The 19,094-nt window shown below is 39.0% G+C and overlaps 1 protein-coding gene across 6 annotated transcripts in view; it reads right to left on the reverse strand.

Annotated features, from left to right (window-relative positions):
- HIVEP2 (HIVEP zinc finger 2) overlaps positions 1 to 19,094 on the reverse strand; it is a 194,220-nt gene that overhangs the window by 121,708 nt on the left and 53,418 nt on the right. Inside the window, exon 1 of one of the 6 annotated variants that reach the window (XM_072825919.1) lies at positions 9,032 to 9,222. The exons of 4 other annotated variants lie outside the window; for them this stretch is intronic. The gene's annotated coding sequence lies outside the window, so the exon portion shown is untranslated. Of the gene's footprint in view, positions 1 to 9,027; positions 9,223 to 19,094 lie in introns of those variants that run through there. One more of the 6 variants, XM_072825941.1, reaches the window with a different exon arrangement.

Genomic DNA, 19,094 nt, shown 5'->3' on the forward strand with positions numbered 1-19,094 from the left:
AAAAACCCACACACAATTAAATTGATCATTTCACGTTCTGGTAAGTCCCAGGAGGAAAATCATGTGATAAAAGGCAAACTGGAGATAGAGGGACAAAACCTCTCAAACCTGAATCTCAGATGGCTTGTTCAATCAAAAAATGTGACATTTGAGCTGAGACTTGAACCAAGAAGGAGCCATACCTGAGAAGATGTGGGTAAAGAGCATTCTAAATAGGAAAACAGTAAGAGCAAAGAGCAAGACAGGAAAACAACTTAGCAAGTTTAAGGATCAGCATGAAGGCCAATATAGTTGGAGCCTCATAGGGAATGGAGCGTGTAGAGAAGGATATGCTGCAGGCCACAGTGAATAGCTTAGATATTATTCTAAGGGCAATGAAAATTTATTGGAAAATTTTGAGCAAGGAAAAAAAATCATATAGTTTATACTTAGTATGCTACTCTGAGGAGTGTCAGGGAGGATAGTTAAAAGCTTTTGCAGCACACAAGGCCGATGTATGGCCCAAAGGACACTGATCGCTCCTCTTTGACTATCATAACTTTGATATGTGGGATAGCCAAGTGCACGAATTGAGAACATATTTAAGTTGGGAACTCAGGAGAAGATCCATTTGTGGCTATAAAACTTTGAAAATTATCAGCATAGGCATGATGTTTGAAATCATGTGAGTATTGCTATCTGCCAGAAAGAGCATTTAAGTAAAGATAAAAGGATTGAGGACTAAGCCCAAGGAGACTATAACACGTGGAAGGGCCAGCAAAGAAGACCGAGAAGAGGCAGTGGGAGAAGAGTCCCACAGCAACAGTGTTGCAAGGAAGCTGGGAGAACCAAGTGTTTCATCAAGCAAGACTTGATAGATGGTCAACTATCCCAAATGCATAAAGAGTTGAAGACATAGAATGACCACGGGCCTTGGCAAGATGTACAGGAGGTGAGGAACTTGAGAAGTTAGTAGAGATTATGTGAATTTGAGGAGTGTTAATGAACAGTGGTGTTTCCAGGCCAACTAATCTAAAGGCAGGTCTCTGGATTCCACCTCCTGCGCTATTTTTTGACTCTCAGCTGCCTCTCATCTGTGGACCTTAGAGACCCCCTGAAGAATTTTAAGCAGGCAAGAGGGATGCTGAAAGAGAGTTATTGTAAAGTTAATCTGATAGCAGGGTGGCAATCACTTCAAGGTAGAAGACTCCAAGATCTATAGCTCCAGGGTGATGAGAGCCTGCATTCCTTGGGCCAAGAATAGGGATGCATGGACCCACAGGGGCAGCTCTAAAGAATACACAGCACCAAAGCAAGTTATAATGACTAAAATGGCTTTCAACTGAGTACCACTGAGAGCAAAAGTCATTCAATAAGGTAGGAGAAAATAATGTGGCTAAACACAAAATGGCTAAGTACTTTTTGCCATCACAGGGTATGTTGTGTGATATCTGCATTTTAAAAGATATCTATAAAAATATCAACTTTCCATATTTTTCTTCTTTTATTATATATTAAGAGCAGTCTTCTTTTATAATTGCTAATACTTTGAATAGAATATAAGCTAGTCTTCCTAACCATCATTCAACTTACAGTCCAACATGTGTACTAACACGATCACCTAGAAGGTAAATAATACAGCATTAAGAGTTCAGAATTAAAATCCCATTTCAGAAACATTTCAATTCAATGCTATTAAGAATTTACACATCTTGTTGCCACCCTAAAATGCTGTTCTACCAAAGTCCAGAGTTTGGCACTTCGGTCCTTCATACTTCTCCCCCATATCTTTACTGGCCTTTTCATTCCAACACAAAACGCACTAGAAAAATGAAGATGTATCTCAGCCTCCTAAGGAACTATGTGATTGCCTCTAGGGGGAATATATTCTACAAGGGGGTAGAAAACGATGAGGATTATAAAACACTTATTTTTGGTTTGTTTGTTTGTTTTACAAAAAAGCATTGCAACTATTCTTCCTTAGCTTTTCGCATAAGAAAGATGCACCCCTTAATCATGGAAACCCAACTTAAAGGATGCAGGGTCACAAAGAGGTGCTGGGATTTTCTGTGCGTGCAGCTCTAAGAGCAGCCCACAGGGCAATGCAGCATGCTTGGAATATTATTTAACTAATCTGCATGCACATATTTCCTTCATCCATCTTTATGGGAGTGGAGGCAATTCTTGATATTTTAGACAATTGTCAGGTGTATTTTTTATGTCATTTAAACTTCTGATGCAGTAAATGGTCTCCAAAAACTCTGTCAAACCCCAATCATATTGGCTTCAGTACAATGAGAAAATGATGAAAACAGAGTGTACTCTAAAATCACATTACCAAAGACTCATTAATCACTGCATTGTTAACAAATGTTCCAGATTTTAATATGTAGTTCAAAACACATTCTTCTATATACAACATTTTCTAGAACTATTCATTTCTAAATAGTAACAAATCTATACGTTAATTAATACAACAAGAGAAAGCATTTTTAAACAAGTTATCAGACCATCAATTGCTCTGGGTAAAAATACAAACATGCTTCGGGGTATACCTTATCAGAGAGAACAGTTGAGGGAGGAAGAGATGGCCCTGGCAGTGGTCAAAAGCCATCCCATAATCCAATGTAAAGTCAGCAGCAACCCTCTCCAAGGTCCCTAAGAGACAAGAAGGCACTGGGAATGACATCAGGGAGGTACAGAGTATTGTCTGTGCTTCCCCAGATGTCCTGGTAGCAGACAGACTTTTTCCCTCTATAAGGGAAAATCAGTCAGCAAATGTGGCTCAGTTGACAGCTCTAGATCACAACTTTTGAGTAATGACAGGACAGAGATGATAGGGACAGGAAGAGGCCTTTCTGCAATGCTAGAACCATAGGCACTGGCCTCATCATCCTAATTATAGGAATTAGAGGGTGAGAAAGGAAATGAAGTTCCACTGACGAGGAGAGACCATGGTGTGATACAACTCAGAAGACCTGACTTCTAATCCTGGCTTTGCCATTCATAAACTGTGTGGCCCTGGGCCTGTTATTTAGTCTATCTGATCCTCTATTGTGTGACTTAGAAACTTGGGAAGAGAGCAGCATCTATCCTATCTGCCATATGAGTTTTATAAGAATTCAGTGAGAGTATGTATTTGGAAGCTCTTGGTAAATTGTGAAGTCTTGTGAAAATGGAGATTTCCCATTTCAGGCCAGGAGCACATCCTTTAAATTGTAGACCCTAGGTAGCCAGGGAAGGTTTTAGATCTTCACAGTAACCCATTAAAAATGGTGTTTTAGGAAGATGAGCCTTGCAGTAGAATGAAGAATTGACTAGTGACTGGTAGAGAAACCAGAGTCAGGAACACCATCTAACAGGCTGTGGGAGACTAGGTGTGATATTGGAAAACCTTTCTAGGGTCATGGTGGTTGAAACACACAGCAGAGGACCTTTTTTGGATAATGTTAAGCATGAGGAATAATAATGTATTACAGAAGAATGTTACATGAACTATCATTTGAATCAACCCAATCACTCAATCCTTCAGCCCTCCACTAACATCCCAAATTTAATCCCATTACTCTCCTGGACCTTCTGTTTCTCCCCTACCTCAAACTCAGACCTCTACTTGTTAGTGCCAGACTCCTTTCTTAAAATGTTTTTCACTTCCTCACAGCTGCTGAGGAGGCTCTTTGCCCTCATATTGACTTCTCGTCCCTTAATCTTCAGGTCCCTTCCCAGACCATCTGACTTCTCTGTTTTGGCAACCATGGAACACAGAGTCAGACATTTCAGCAACACCCTCATCAGCCTTCTACAATCTTTTCTCGCTGTACTTCACCTATCCTTCTCATGCCCCCCTTCAAATGGGGCTCACTCCACAGGCTGCTTTCACTGATTCCCTGGGTTGCATTGCAATACCAGCAAAAGCCACTGAATAGTGCCACCTGGGTTGTGATCTCCAAATTCTAATGAATTCTTTCAGGACAAGGATGCTGTCTGGTTCATTACTGTATCCACAGAAGTGAGCCCAGGGCCTGGCATCTAAAACATCCTCAATGTATACTGCATGAGTGAAATTGATCATATCTGGAAATCCTATAATCTATGTCTCCTATTACTTCACTTTTCTTGGCTTCCACCTATCCCTTCTGCTCCTCTTTATCAGGTTATATTTTTTCTTCCTATCCTTGAAATAAAAGTATTTCCCAGGGTCCTAAACTCAACTCCCTTACATTTCCCTTTTGTTCACTCTCCAACAAAGACCAGTTGCCACCCACAAACCCAAGAGAATTTTGATCATTTTCATTAGGACCCAAGTTCCACACTCTTGCCAAGAGTCCCACAACTTGAATCCTGCTCCAGAAGGTGAAGCTTCACCCCATCCTCCTCCCCAAAGAAAGACTCCAATGACAAGGAACAAAGGTCAGAGAAGAATTTGACCCTCCCAGTGGGGACAACTGAGCCTCAAGTGGGATTGACCGGCAAGCCTTTGCCACCAGACACAGTCACCAACTTGTCCTACATTAATAACAAAGAAGCCTCTTTTCTCAGCAATCATTAATTGCCTTTAAAAGTCCAGGTTCTCTGAGGCCTGAGGGCTTTACACCTTTAAAGTCATTGGGTACCCTTCCTCTATGACAGCCTTTCACCTAAAAGAGAAAGGTTTGCTTCAGCGCTTCATTAGAAATGGAGAAAACTGGCCCTCCACTGAGACCCTACTCCAAATCTTCCCCTTTAGCCTACATGGCTTTGACTCTGAGTAAGTGTCCACGCAAGGTTCAGCCTCTAGCTGGGCTCTATCATATTTCCTCCTACCCACCAATGCCCAGGCACAACTCAAAGCCACAGTTATAACCACAGGTTCCTCATAGCCCTATCTGGACAGAGCAGTTACATGAAATCAAATATGTCTTTGCCCCCGTGGTTTTGCCTTTCTTTTCTCTCTTACTGGGACCTTCATTCCTTGAGCCACTGGGGCCAGTCTCAACCATCTTTGATGCTTCTAGTGCTCGGTCTGGACCAGGCATGGGACATACGCATCTTCTCCCCATACTAGGGAGGATCTATCCTTTTTCAAGCTTAGTAATATATATTCCTGGTTTTTCTTAAATTTATTCCCCCCTAGGAAGATAAATTATTTATTGGACTATGCTATGTGGTCTTATGAATACCTCTCAACGCACATAAAACTAACCTACATAATAGAAGGAAACCGTTTTCAATATGACCTTACCCACAGGAGTCAGTTTGTGATTTTACACAAAATGAGGCACTTGTGGGCAATTACTTATTTAAATATCTATAAATCTTCATGTTAAGAATTTTTTAATGTCCAGTAAGAAAAAATCTAATGGTTTAGAAAGGGGGAAAATGTGTAAAATAATATTCTGCAACATGGGAATTTGAGAAAATGAGTGTAGATAATTACAGCAATCTGCCTGACACAAGGCAAGAATTCCCCCACAAATGTGCTTAGAAGAGATTCCTACCCATCCTTTAGTTTTGAAGCAACCAGACAGCCTCATGTAACTTTAGTAAGTTAGAAGAATGCCTCCGATGAAAATTCTTGGAACTGAGATCCATCATTTGCATTTTAAAGAAAATGGCCACTAAGGTCTTGCTTTCAGAACAGTTAGACCCACACAAATTTTTCTTTTATAGAAAATATGTCTTCTTCCAGACTAAGTGAAAAGAGTAGAGTAAAATATTTCCACTACAAATGCATCTATCTCTATCCACCGTTGTTTACACACGGCTTTTCTTCTACCCCTGAGCTCCCAGTCCTCTATTCTATGAAAGCTCTTCCCTTTGCCACCATTCCACAGGGACGGACTTCTACGCTGCTGACTCAAATGATGACATCTTGTTGTAGAAATCTGAGCACCTCACGGTGGATCCACGCATCAGTCACTGAGGGACGCTGCCAACTTCTGTCACAAGAAGATTAAGACAACACACTCAAAGCTGCAAACATTGCCCTAACTAATTAGCAGTTTTGTTTGCATTATCAGGGCTGCAGGAGTACTGAGCCCAGAATCACCAACCTCTCTCCTGACATGGCACACAGGAGGTTAGAGCCTTCCAGCTCCTAAAACCCAACAGATAATCTCCAAGGGGAGGCGTGTCCTTTAGCTACATCAAGACAATGTGTTTTGAGTATAAGGCTCATCGGTTTATGAGGTCTCATAATCTTCATCTGTAAATGATGACAGTAAGATATAAAAGTTTTTAAAACTTGAGTAATCACTGAGAAGAATTCATAAAACTAAGGAATCCTTCAATGCTATTAATGTACCTAGTTACATAGGTAGGAGAGAAAGAATCATTTACCAAATGAAATATTTTTACACCCTCCCAGAAGGAGCCTTATAAGTGGGTCATTCAATTGTTCTGACACTATCAATTAGGTATTATCCTAATTGTAGGTGATTTGGGGGGTTTCTTTTATCCTTATGTAATACTAGAGCAACATACCTACGAGAAGGTAAAATTAAGTATCATATCACCTCAGTGTTAGTGTTTTAGACACTTAGTGTCTGCATCACCCTTGTAAGCCCTACAACATAATAGAAATCTCAGTTAAAGGATAACATATTAACCAGGAAAGTCTATCAGCTTCTCTGACCAAAGTCGATACACCAATCATTCATACTACATTTGAACAGTCTGATTATCCATAATTAATAAAAGTGTCTCCATAGAAACCAAGTATACAGTGAAATTCACTTATAGTGAAGGATTTGCTTTAACAAAAAGACTTCAAGCCAAGATTTTGCTATAACTTAGGTTTACACATCATCATACACTGATGTCATTAGATATTACTACACCTTTAGGATTTCACAGTCTTGAAGATTACAAAAGCTCTGCACATGGGGAGAGAGAAAAAAAGGTTTGGAAGAAAAGATTTGCATATGTAGTTATAAAAATACCAAAGCAGATTCCATGCTAAGCTCTGCCAAAGGAGAATAATTACCATTGCCCATCAGCATGCAGCCTTGAAATTATATTCTCTTCTCCCTGCAGAAGCAGTCATCAGATTATCAAAATGAGGTTATCCTGACTACACTCAAATAGTTCTTATACAGAATAAGCACAATGCAATCAACAGACAAGCAGCGATTTCCCTCCCACACAAACTATAATCTTTTGTGAAATATATTTTTAATGAAGAATACATAGCCCTCCTACACGTTTGGTTCTGCTCTCACACTCCTCCACATAAAAGCATACATACTTTTTAAAGAGAAGGTGAAGAATTTTATAGCTTCTAATAACATCCCCTACAGTGCATGGCAAAAAGGAATATTAACATCTGAACTAACCCCCAAATGTATCTTTTTCATATAATGTTACTCTTATAAAAATAAAACAAGTTACCAATGGCTCCTGGGGGACAGTATGCTGAAATCAACATAAACAATGGATCTTACCAAAATTTTAGTGATTTCTTTCTATTTAGATACATTAAAAGGGCTAAATTCATTCAACAACTAATGACTCAAAACTCATGAAACTTAATTTTAAACTTGCAATTTCAAATTATAAATTGCTTGTCATGAGTCATACTGCTTATTCAAAAAGCAAGTGTTTGAAAAGAAAGTTTTTTGTAGGTGAGGTTGATAGTGGTACTCATTTTTCTTTCTCCCTCAATCATCTGAATTTAAAATGTCAAAAATTGAAACAATATGACTAGATCGTTGGATAGATTTTTACCATTAGGATAGCTAATTGGAAATGAGGCTATAAAAGTAATTATGTATGCCCAGGCCCACTCAGTGGAATTGTAAGAGGCAAAAAGAGACAAAAATCCCTCCACTAGGGCTTATTTACCCCACACAGCACCTGGTTTAGGGTCCTAGGCTCTGGGATATATTTCTGAATTTGGTTCCTAGGAGGCAAGCCATTAAGAAATTAGTTACAGTGATAAGTAGCCTTGGTAATCTGTACATCAAGGAGCTATGCCTTCATTCTAGGAAATTAAAAAAAAAAAAAAAAGGAACAAGACTAGCTAAAGCCAAATTAATCAATGTTATTTTTCCATAAAGAAATAGTCTTAAAAGATCAGAAAACCAATTTTGCCTAAATGCTTAAATGTTGTAATTGCTTTACACTAAAAGGACTGTTTTAATTTTGTATAATTGTCATTTAAAAAACAAAATCATTGCTGAAAGGATAGCCTGCAAACACAGGCAAAGCAGAGTTGGTTTGACTCACGTGTGTACCTCAGCCCATCTAAATAGAACCTGCTATTCTCTAACTTAGCACAAGGTTAAGAACTACTTTTGCAAACAAAGCACCATCAGGGAAAGAGAGAGAGAGAGAGAGAAGAGGAGATGAAAAGAGAAAGAGGCAGGAAAGAAGGAGACAGGAAGACAGGACTAGGAAAAAAAGTTTAGGAGATGGATTCCCGCATGGGGAAGCAAATGTTGCTGCTGACAGGCTGGTGAATCAATCTCCATAGAGAGTTCAGGAGCCTCACTCTCACAGGTGTAAGAAAGACATGGGGAAACAGAAGAAAATGCGAAAACGTTGTGAATACAGTTAAAATCCCTTCCACGCGCATCCACTGGTGCCCAGCTCTACTCCCCAAAGCATGTCGATGTGAGGTGCAGGCAAACTTTCAGAATCCCCTCCAAACATATCCCGATGAAAGACAGCACAGATTCCCACGTATCTCTATGAACGCTGGCACACCTTTCGGTTCAGAGCCCCTAGTGCTACACGGGTTCCTGACAGCCCAGGCTCTCGCCGATGGAATCTGGCTAGCTGATTTGAGAAACAAAAGCCCAACTCATTAAAGAGAACTCGGTGCCTTCCCCGCCAACCCCGCAGAGCCCCTGGTGCCTCCACAGCAAGGTTCTGACTGTCCGCTTCCTGGGCTTCGGTCCCGGCGGTGCACCTTTCCCCACACACAGCCTCTCGGGCTAAGGAACCAGCTGAGCCAGAACTGCTGCTGTTCACAAAAGGAATTCCCCCTCCCTTCCCCTCCTTCTCCCTCCCCTTTCTTCTCTCGTCCCTCCTCCCATCATCCGCTGGTGAATAATAGCACTCTGCTACCTGCCTGGATCAACACCGTGAGCCCCTGTCTTCAAGCATTCAGAGAATTTAACAGCCTGGAAATTCCTGTTGTCCGTTCGCTGAGGTCACAGATAAAGCTAAACAACAGCCGTGGTTCCCATCAATCATAAGTCACTCACTGATAGAATGTATGGTAGGAGACCTGATGTAAGCAAGTCACCAGAGAAAATACCCACTGATGACGCATATCCAGGCATAAAAATAGTTACAGGGCCCTCAAAGGGATTATTCAACAGCCTACATTTAGACTTTCTTACAAGAGACCTGAAGTCAACGTGCTGCAGTTTAATGGCTGGATAGAGTTGAAGTTTTAAGCTTCCTCAACAGACAAAACCACAAATCACTGGTTTAAATAAGTGCCTGCAATAACTTAGTAAATTTTAGTTTAGTAAATTTTAACACGACTTTACAAGCATTAAACGGAACCACCAACTATCTTATAAAATGCCACGTAATCTCTTTTATTTGTGTCCTCCCTCATATAACAATTCCTTTTTTTTTTTTAAAAAAGCAAGCTCTCCAAACCTTGATAATTGGCCCAAAGAAAAACAACATCCATTGCTTTCCAAATCGATGTTAGGAAAATAACACATATTGCAGTTCTGCTTCTATATCCTTTTAAAACATGTTTCTAAGGACAGCGAAGCTTAATTATATGTTTCACTGACCTTCTGCATGCCGTATTCACAATTATGTTTTTCCCGTATTGGTCTGATCCCTTATGGAAATAATGATCACGTGCATTAGAGACACCTACTATGTATCTTACACATAGTAGGCATTATTACTGTTTGCCACATAAGCGAATGAATCAATGAATCAACGAAATGCTATGTACAAATATTTTAATTGAGTGACAAGTAACATGGTAACTAAGACTGAAATCCTGGTTTTTTATTTTATGAGGAAACTAACTTTTTACATGTGTAACAATTTTAATAGTTTCAAGTCATCTGTTCTCTTTTTCCTCCCACTCAAACATATGCATAGTTACCCTGCATAGAAAGGGCTTTTCACATAGCTTTCATATTAGAAATGTTGGATTTTTGCACATTTTAATATTTGAATATATAAAAATGTTCCCTTCATGGTCTCCATTAAGCAAATGTGCTGACACAATGAACAATAAAGGCAACTGTCTATGACATAACCCAAAATTCTGCCCCCGAACTTGCATACCCTACTTGTTAGTCTTCATTATAAATCCTTTCCTAATAGTGGACAGATTTACATTGTTACCCAGTTAAGTACTAGCTATGGAACATCTCTCTGTGAGAGAATTTATCTCGGTGCTTAATAATACTAACTATCCTACCCCCAAAATTGGCAAATACCTATTAGCAACATTGCCATAACTTTTGACAAATGTAAGGGCTTTATTCTACAGGGTACACTTCCAGCAACAGTAACCAGATGACATTTTTCTTCCTATACTGATAGGTTCTACATCACTTTCCTCAAGTATGATAACACTGCTATAAATACAAGTGAAAATTATTTTTAGTACTAAGATTTCGCAAAGCATTCACGTTTCTCTCCTGTGCATATGTGTCAACAGTATGTGGCCTAGTTTAAAGAATCTAAGCGGAAATGTTCACTAGTGCCCTCTAGTTGAGCATTGCTAAGGCAATTTTGAAGAAACACACGTGTACTTTACCTTACCCACTCACAAATATTGTAAAAACCATCAACAGCTCTGCAATTAATTATTCACATAAAAGGTAGAATAATAAAACAAATTAAATCTAGGGTCTATTTTATTTCATAAGGTTTCATTATTCATTTTTGAAAATGCATAAAGAAATTTTTTTTTATTTTTTTAAGATTTTATTTATTTATTCATGAGAGACACAGAGGGAGAGGCAGAGACATAGGCAGAGGGAGAAGCAGGCTCCGTGCAGGGAGCCCGATGTGGGACTCCATCCTGGGACTCCAGGATCACACCCTGGGCTAAAGGTAGACGCTAAACTGCTGAGCCATCCATGCATCCCAAGAAAATAACAATTTTTTTAAGGGGAAAAAAATCAAACAGACAAGATAATAAGACATATTTGTATTTGCAGAAGAAGAGAGAATGTACTTAACTGACTCAGAGACCAAAAATGTTTCATGAAATTTACAGAAGCTCATGTTTTTAAATAGCTCAAAAACTAGACAGGGCACCCAGAAATAATCAGGTTTCATCGTGCATCATACATTTGACAGCCTTCTGTCATAGTGATCTATGATGGTCAGGTCTGAATTGAGGACCTCAGATAATTTCAAAACAAAGCCTATCTCCAAAGCTGGCACTGTTTAAAATTGCACAGACATAACCTATCAATACAGAGATCACAGATTGAATTCCATAAGAAATTATTTCCATCAGCACTCCTGGTTTTGGTAATTCTATGCCTGTTAAAATTTACTATCACCAGCACAACTGATTTTCTTTTAAAGAAAATGGAACTTCCTCACCCTAGAGTAGAACCTGTGGTACCATTATAATTAGTTAAGTCTGTGATATTATTTTCTGCTGCAACAAAGAAGCTAAACACTGCTTGATATTAAGAAATGCCAAAAACTATGTCAAGGGGCAGTGCTAACTTTTATCTTTTAGAAATATTAAACAGCACAATCACCTGTTTACTAAATTAGGACCAGATTATTTAATGATCTGGACAGAATCATTGGTTTCATTGGGGTTGGTTTGGGGAGCATCACTGAAGACAATGTAGCAAAAAAAAAATCTGCTTTTTCAACATTAGGCTCTTTCTAAAAGCCATATTTATATCCTCCCTCTATGTCACTATAGAATACCAGGATAATAAATCTTTTTGAATGCTGTGGCTCTATTAAAAAAAAGGGAAAATGCATCCCTGGTTCACTATCCTGGGCCCAGCCTAGGACAGACCCATTCCATTCAGACTATAAGGTTAATTCTCCCTTCCAGTCTCAATATTATTGCAGGATTCTGTTTATTTTTAATTTATTTAATCACATACTTAAAATGTCTCATTGTTTAACAGCAGACTTTTCCACTTAACAGTTATGATTGCTTTCTGAACATTTTATGACTTGTAGTCAATTAAGCCATTGTCTTCACCCTTTCCCACCATGCAACACACCCACATGAGCATGTGTGAGCACACACACACACATATACACACGTACAACCTTTTCCTTACACCTAATCTCCTTTGATGAGGCCAAACTTTCACCAAACACATGTAAGAGTCATCTTTAACTTCTCCTTGCTCTCAGCTCTAATCCAAAAGCTGGACAATTTTACCCAAGTTATGCCCTTGTCTTTCTTCTCTCCAACTCCACCACTGTGACCTCAGTCTTAGCTTTCCATGTACTTTGCCCTAGGTAAATACAATAACTATCCTATAATACTGCAAGTAACCTTTATAAAACAGAAATCTGACGATGGCACTCATCGGATTAAACCTTTCAATGGCTCCTGGCTGCATCATATGAAGTCTTGCATCAGAGAACATCTTACATGATCATAATTATTCATTATGTGTCTAAACTCTTTTAGGTTTGAAGCTGCTTGAGATGAGAGACTATGCTTTGTTGCTTGTTGCATCTCCAGCTCCCGGCATTTGCTGAATTGAAGTGGACCAAATGGTAGGACAATGCATTGACAACAACTCCAAATGTAGTTCCACTATACTACATAAAGAGACAGCATGGCAGACCAATGGGTTCAACCCACAGCCATCCTAGGCAATTACATAACCTCTTTAAATGTTAGGTTCCAAAAAAATGGTGTCAGGATTAAAAAGAATAGTATACATTATGTGCCTAAGACAACAGATGACATACATTGAGAAGGTACTAAATAAATGGTAGCTATTATTATGTCTTAAGTAGAAATGTGTAACAATAATTTCATCTCCAATGATCAGTTGTACATACATACATATATCAGACAACAAAATTATCTGTTTCAGGGCTGTTGACTAGACACATATCTATATAGCTGTCTAGTGCCATACGTGTAGCCAGTAACCATATGCAGCTGGTGTGACAGAGGAACTGATTTTTTAATCTTAATATAATTTAAACATAAATAGCCCCATGAGGTCAGAGGACTCCCTTATTGAACTGCGAAGATTTACTGCAACTCTGATATCAGTGGTTTCCCCCACTAGGTGCTGTCCCCTCTCCTTCCAAGCAAATCAGTTTTTTTGTAAGTTTCAAGTATCAAGGTCAATACTTCTCCTGTTAAAGAAATCAGACCCCAAATAATTCACTCTATCCAAAGAGATTAAGTCCTAAAGTATGAGAAGATCCTATGACAGAGTTCCACATGGAGTATACATGTTGAGTGAATGATGGTGTCATTTAAAGAAACAAATGAAGAATACAGTTCAGAGAATGGAACCCCCACCACAACACAGAGAGAAAGATTACAGTGGCAAGTGCACAGGATTTGGGAGCCCAAGACCTTCCTTCAAACTCCAGCTCTGCCATTCACACATTCCATGAGATCTCGTGAAATTCTTTTGACCTCCTATCTGTCAAATAATGGTAATATTAAGACAACTCACAAATATCTGTAATAATTGGAGGAGATAAATCAGATATATAAATAGCAGTGCAAATGGTGTAACTGAGAAAGTTATAAAAATAACATTTAAATCTCTACCTCTGTATTATAGTACATAATGTCCTATAAATATGAGGTGTACTGTACATGAGTCTTGACAATTTGGGTAAATGCCTATAGGGAAAAGAATAACTATTACAGGGATGATTACACATCCACTTATAATCTATAATAAAAGGATTCATTAGTTCATTGTGATCAATAACTGTAGTATACAATCTCTCTGACACCAACATCGGGTAATGTTGAAATTTGCTTTCAAAGGGTGCCTGGTGGCTCAGTTGGTTAAGGATCTGCCTTTGTCTCAGATCATGATTTCAGGGTCCTGGCATGGAGCCCCATGTCAGTCTCTGCTCCTCCCTCTTCCTCTGCCCTTCCCCCTACTTGTGCTCTCTCCCACTCTCTCTCAAATAAATAAATAAAATTAAAAAAAAAAAGAAATTTGCTTTCAGATATACGACCTGTCTCCTTTATTATACCACATGTGCTAAAGGGACAGGATCTGAGGCCCTCAGCAATATTTGGTAATAATGCTTCATTTCTGTTCTGTATTTTCACATTCTTAAAGTCATCTTCAAGACAACTCAAGATAGACCAATAATTTTATTATTCCCATTTTTCAGAAAGGCAAAGAAATAACATGGTTAGTAGGTAACACTATCACGTTGATAATTCCATGTCTAGAGTTCTTGACATTATACTGCGGGGAAATCTCCAAAAGAGAATCCAAATTTGTGTTCATCTGCCCTCACAAGAAGAATTTTAACAAAATATTAGGTATCACACTAGTACCTATTATCATGTACTATAATAATATAGAAGGTAAAGAGTTAAATGCTACTTTTATAACTTTCTCAGTTACACCATTTGCATGACTATCATGTGTGTATATAATACATAATTTAATATTGGTTAATATTAATATATAATTTAATAGTTTTAAAAAGCATTTCTCTGCACACTCAACAGATCCTTATAACACCTTACAAAGAAGGTAAGCATCAGGTAGTATGATCCCCATTTACAAGAAAGAGGGGCTTGGCGAGTCCTTGACCCTGAACCCTGCCTTTGCGGTACAATGAGAACAAGGATGTTTGTACTTGGGCTGTAGGTCCACATGTACTGCCAAGTAGCTGAGTAACTTCAGGTAAGTCACTCAACCTCTCTGGACCTCACAGAATGTGAGTCTCACAGATATCACCCTGCTGTTAAATTGCTGTCATTCTGCAACTCAGCTACCTCAGAAACATTGCAGAGACAAGGCTCCAGATGGTCTAAAATCTCGCTGATTTTCCATCCCCTCTCATACATCATCCTGCCTCTTCAGATATCTCACTGCTTTTTCACAGTTGAACAAACTGGACCTAATTAAGGAGTTCATTCTATTTGTTTGTTGGTCTATCTTGAGAGAGCATTAGGCCCCACTTACTCTTTGATCACTTGGCTTATGTACAGCCAGCAAAAACATTCTTCTACAAGAAAGACTAGCAAGACAGACATGCACAGGCACAAGGGTCCCAGGGAAGAGGGTGTGTCCTCCTCTTGTGGCTCTCTCACTTCCCTGCTACACTTTCACTTCTTCGGGGATGGAAGGTACCTGGTTGTTTTGATGGCATGTAATATCTTTTTCATTTTTATTTTTCAAAGGGACAGTACCAAACCTAAGGTTAATAGGAAGACGAGTTCTAGCATCTAGGTCCAGGGACAGGGTCACAATTGCTTTAAAAGCAATTTAAGTGGCCCCACAAGAAACTTTCTACCATGAGTGGAGGGTAAGTCCAGAAGAAGTCATGGCTGAGGGGGCTTAGCTGACGGCAGCACTCAAGGACCCACATCCACACAGACCCCCTCTGCTGGCACAGATAAAGCTCTTCCTACATCTCTGCTGAAGCAGGTGCCAGAGAAATAAGCAACCTGACCCCCTCAAGAGTCTTTGGAGCCTGGCAGTAACCTGAGCTGCTCTAGGTTATTTTTGCTGAGAGCTAGTGGTTCTTAAAGGGACTGTGGTCTACGTGCACATATCCAGACACAGAATGCAAATCAATGGAAAGACCAATGTGATGTCCCTATCTTAATTAAATGCGGCTTATCGAAAGGATGTAACAAATCAATGAGAAAATATGTGGGCAATATTTTAAAGGACTCGATCGTAATATCCTATGATATAGCATCATAGTTTTAAACAATGGATATGCTGAATAAATACCCCAGACCCCACTGGTTTAAAGTGTAACAAGAAAGCAGGCTGTGTCCTGAGTGCTGGACTGCCACTTAAGAAGGGACTGAAGGGCAGAGATTGAGAGGTTGCCAGCGCTGTGCTCAACAGTTATCACCCTGTTTCGATGCTCACTGTGCCCTTACAAGTATAATCGCTGTACAAGAAGGAAAGTGGAGCTCAGGAAGCCTTCATCACTCACTCAGGAGTTAGGTAATGGCCAGTTGCGGGCCCCCTTCCACCTTCTACCTGCGCGGGTGAAGATGCGAAGATTTGGAAAGCAAATACCCCATTCAAAAACAATTCTTGTGGAACAACCAGTCCTTTCATTCCCTGCCCCACATCCCCAAACTGGCCAGGGAGGAACAGGAATAATCCAGTAACTAGGAAAGTGGGATCTGGAGTCACAAGCACCCAGATTTGCAAACCTGCTCTACCACAAATCCACCGGGTGACCTTGGTCAAGTCAGGTACAGTTCCCGAGCCTCAGAGACAGTAAGAGTAACACCAGCATCATCAGGCTGCTTATGGAGATTAAATAAGATCATCTCTTGAGTTATGTATTTGGAACAATGCCTACATGTGGTAAACAGTTGCTAGTATTAGTTCTATCCATATTCCTATCAGGCAAGTGTGTAATTCAAGTTGCCTTGAAATTTGGTGATGTCTAGTCACAGGCATCAGCTAGTTGTTAGGCAGGTACCTTGCAGACGTGCTCTCCAGCGCTCACAAGTTTGTCAGGCAGGTAATTCTACTCCCTTTTGCACATGAGGGACACGGGGCTCAGAGAAGCAGAGCTCATTGCCCGAGTAAATGACAGAGCAGGGATTTTAACTTGGTGCAACTTCAAAGTCAGGATTCCTTTTACTCCATTGAGAAACAGGGAACAGCATGGAAAGCAAATGGAAGAATGCTCAAGAATAACAACTTTTTCCCCAGGTCAGTCACATAACCTCTCAACTAGTTTCACCTTCCAGCTATGAATGCTTTTGGTATTTGGTCTTATCTCTGCAGCAAACTACACATCCAGTACTGATCTACAGGCAATTCTACAATAATAATAGAGTTTTCTGTAAACCTATTAAAACTATATAAAGTGTCCACTTCTGAACCACAGATCTTCAGAAAGTCACAAGCCCCAGATAATATAAATCATGAAAAAACATACAAATGCTTACACTTCTTAGTTCATAAAGCATTTTTGCAAACATCAGCTCATGGAACCAACCTATGCAGCAAGGTAGTATGTAACTGTTCCTCATTGGTAAAGAAATTGAGGCACAGGTTAAAGCAAGTGGGGATGTAGCCCCATAATCAGGAAATAGGAGAGTCAGGTTTGAATACCTAGGTTTCCTGGTATCGTATCTATATTCCAGCCATTATGCTGTACCTATCTCTAGAAGAATATCAGCCTCTTTTCTTGGGTGACCTGCTATCCTTAGAAATATATCAAGGTATGATCAATAATTAGCACCTCTTTCTGTCTTTCAATGTACTATATTTTGGTGCTTTGAAAGACAGGTGCTCAAAAATATAGTTTCAATTAACTGCTGCACTATTTCCTAGTATGGCATGATATCTCCCCAAGAAATCCAAGTCAATCGTGTCACTTCTCAAAGCTTGTGTGTCTAGGGCACAGAGCCACATCCTACTTATCATCGTAGAGTCTGGAATGTCTTACTGCATTTAGTAGTAGGTATTTAAAGATTTAATTAAATAAGGCTCAAGAGTAGTATAGTTTTATTTTTTAATTTTTATAATTTTTTTTCAGGAGTACTATATAAAATATGGATGTTCATATCTTGAATAACCTTTGGTTTTAATTTGGGTACTTTTGACAGAAAATTTGGCAACAGAATTTAGAATAACAGTTACTAAATGTCTACAATGTGCCTCAGACTATTTCAAGTGCTTTAAGTTTATTGATTTCTTAATTTATTTGTTCCTGGCAACAATTCTATGGGTAAGCACTATTACTGTTCCTATTTTACAGATGAGGAAACTGAGTCACAGCTTTCCTAAGAGTATAGAGCTGCTAGTGGTATGGCAATAACTTGAATCCAGGGCTTCAGGCATCCAAAATTCAGATCTCACTTAATCTTCACAACAACGATGGGCAGCAATAGTAAATCATCTTGGAGATTGAAGGCTGCCTTGATAATACCCTGGTGTAATCTGATATTCAGGAGAAAAAATAAAATTATCCAACTTAATTGCTTATAATAACAGTCCTGTTCCATAACCAAAACTTATCATAAGTAGTACACCCATCACATTACAATTTAAAAGGTTGTTGGAAAAATAAAATTTGTAGCTACATTTTAATTTTAATATGTGTAGTTTGAATTTATGGCCAACTTAGCTCTTCGTAGAATTTGATACTTTTTGCATATAATCTTATATCCTTGACATTGTTTTTCATTTGTGATCTTAAAATTGCTGTGGTTCTATCTAGCATTCTTTGAAAGTTGCCTTTTAAAACAGAGATTTGTGGACAGATTACTTCAGAACTTAGTCTTATCTCTTTTCTTGACTTCATTCATCTTTTTCCCTTATCTTCTTTTCTATTTTTCCTGTTTATTTTATTTCTGTTTATTTTATTTCTTTGTCATAATGACTTAGGGTGGTGCCCATTAGTAATCTTCCCAAACTAGAAGCTCTACCATGGGTTTCTCAAGAAGAGTCCATAAACAGCTGCATATACCATTAGCACCAGGGATGGGCCCCCGAATATGCATTCTCAGCCGCTGGCCAGGTGAGTTCTCTACATCCTGTGATAAATCAGAGGATTTTCAATCTGCCAACTCCTACAAGTAGTTCTTCTGCTGAAGGCAGAATATACATTTAGCAATGTGTATATGTTAGTTTTATAAAAATGTAAACTTCACTCTCTAGACCTGAGTGTCACACAACACGCATTTTATGTACTAAATTTAAAGCAAAGATTTTAGCACATTCTATTATTTATTTCAGTGTGTAGCAATGAAGAGACATAACAAGGGACTGTTGGATCAAATGAGAACTCCAAATGGATCAAAGGAGGCCCAAAAATGTAATTGCTTAAAGGGACATGTTTCGACTGAGGCTGCTGAAGCAACAGTTTTTATTTTCAGCATTTCATTTTCATGTAAAACCTGACCATTTGGGTCCCTATATTTATTCTGTATTGTCTAAAACCAACTTTATTGAACCAGCTAAGAACCAATCGCTGACATAGGAATGCAAAGTACG

The sequence above is a fragment of the Canis lupus genome, chromosome 1 (assembly GCF_048164855.1).
Source record: "Canis lupus baileyi chromosome 1, mCanLup2.hap1, whole genome shotgun sequence".
Lineage (NCBI taxonomy): Eukaryota > Metazoa > Chordata > Mammalia > Carnivora > Canidae > Canis > Canis lupus.